Source organism: Gossypium hirsutum, chromosome D08, assembly GCF_007990345.1.
Source record: "Gossypium hirsutum isolate 1008001.06 chromosome D08, Gossypium_hirsutum_v2.1, whole genome shotgun sequence".
Taxonomy (NCBI): Eukaryota; Viridiplantae; Streptophyta; class Magnoliopsida; order Malvales; family Malvaceae; genus Gossypium; species Gossypium hirsutum.
Window position 1 is genome coordinate 7,908,419 of NC_053444.1, and position 2,607 is coordinate 7,911,025.

Genomic DNA, 2,607 nt, shown 5'->3' on the forward strand with positions numbered 1-2,607 from the left:
AAATTTTTTAATTATAAATTGATTCCTATAGTATGAAGTAGTTAATTAATTGAAATTAATGTTACTGCCTATCATTTATGATGTTGTTAAATTTGACTTGAGAGACGTAGAAGCCACGTTTTCAATCAAGTCTTGACCGAAATTATTGGAAATTTGGTTTCGTGTTGTGATCACCAAAAATATAGCATAATTAAAAAATATATATAGCTTAAATGGAATAAAAAAAATCTGGTCCTGCTCCTCCTTCGGCTCTCCCTCACTAAAACAACGTTGAATATTTGTTTAAAAGCAAACAAAGTTAGCGACGCTGTTATATAATACATAACTTACATTAATATTATACATAACTTACATAACTTAATTAATTAATATTATACATAAATTACATAACTTAATTAATTAATATTATACATAACTTACATAACTTCCAACTTATATAACTTACTTATAATAACTTACATAATACATATAACTTTCATAACTTACATTATACACAACTTATATAACTTACATAACTTACATAGATTAATTATACTTATTCCTAAATCCTAAACCCGTGCGACTTACATAACTTATTAATACAAACTCAGTTAATACATAACTTATATAATACGACATAACTTATTAATATATATATATTTTAAGATGATACATATCTTACATAACTTATTAATACATAACTTATATAATATATAACTTACATAATACGACATAACTTATTAATATATTTATGGATAAATGATACATAACTTACATAACTTATTAATACTTTTACATTTTTAATACATAACTTATATAATACGACATAACTTATTAATATATATCATATGATAACTTAGATAGTGAAACAATACCAATGAAGTTAACAACTTACCATTGTAATTTCTGCTGAAAATCAGACTTGCAAGAATTAAGCAATGGACCGGTCTTGGATGAATTTGTCAAGGGTAAGCAACGAATATAGAAATGGAGTACAAACTTTTCTGAATTTTGCATTTCAATATGCAAGCCAAGAGAACATGATTCTTTGCCCCTGTAACAAGTGTGTCAACATAAACTGGCATTATCGTGAAGTTGTATACGAGCATCTAGTTGTTGATGGGTTTGTTCGGGGTTATAAAAAATGGTTTTTCCATGGAGAATGCACGCCTAGTACTTCCTCTTCAAGGATAGATGTATCTTATCCTGGTACTGCTTACCATCAGTCTAATAGAGGGGATGACATGGAAGGTATGTTGCGGGATGCATTTAATATGCACAGTCATGGTTTTCAGTCGTTCCCGGCCGACTTTGTGGCATCTGATGATTGTAATGCTGGTGCAAATGCTTTTACCGAACGAGGAACAAATGTACCTCATGAAGAGCCGAATGGAGAAGCAGCGAAGTTCTATGCGCTACTTAATGAGATGAACGAAGAACTATATGAGGGATCAAAATTCTCCAAAATGGCTTTCTGCGTTCGTCTTTTCCAGTTAAAATGTTTGGGGCGGTGGACCAGGAACTCTTTGACAATGCTGCTAGAGTTTTTAAGAAAAATGTTTCCGTTTGCAAAAATCCCTCAGTCATGCAAAGATATGAAGAAAATGATAAAAGACTTAGGTCTTGGGTACAACAAAATCCATAGTTACCCGAACGACTGCATGTTGTATTGGGGCGATCAGAGAAACCAACAGTGCTGTCATGTATGCGATGAATCCCGTTGGATAAATAGAAATACAGAAGATGGGAACGACGATGAAAATGATGCATAACCAAGAAATAAGTCGGTCAAGATTTTGCGGTATTTTTCGCTGATACCAAGGCTTCAAAGGCTTTTCATGTCGTCGAAGACAGCGGAGTCAATGACGTGGCACCATGATGGATAAACCGATGATGGATTATTAAGGCATCCGGTAGATTCTTTAGCTTGGAAATCATTCAACAATAAATTTCCAACCTTTGCAAGCGATCCTAGGAGTGTGAGGCTTGGCCTAGCATCTGATGGATTTAATCCTTATAAGATCATGAGCACTGCGTACAGTACTTGGCCAGTAGTGCTTGTTCCTTACAACCTGCCTCCGTAGATGGTCATGAAGCAATCTTCCCTTATCTTATCTATGATTATCCCTGGAGAGAAAGGGCCCGAGAATGATATCGACGTTAATTTACAGCCACTTATTGAAGAGTTAAAACAATTATGGGCTGGTGTCGAGACATACGATGTGCTGAGAAAGGAGAACTTTAATTTACGTGCAGCTTTGATGTGGACCATTAATGACTTCCCCGCTTATGCCAATTTATCCGGTTGGAGTACAAAGGGTCGTTATGCGTGTCCTTGTTGTGCTGCTCAAACATGTTCGCAATGGTTATACAATGGGAAAAAGTTCTCTTACATGGGGCATCGTCAGTGGTTACCGAAAAATCATAGATTTAGATTTCAGAGTTTAGTATTTGACGGTACCGAAGAGTTCAGAGAAACTCTTTCGCAGACAAGTGGATCTGATATCTTATTCATGTTGAAAGATATAAATTTCAGTTATGGAAAGATGAACCACCCGGCAAACACGCAAATAAATAGAAGATCAAATGATGAAGCTGATGATGACTCCGATGAAGAGGATGATCCCA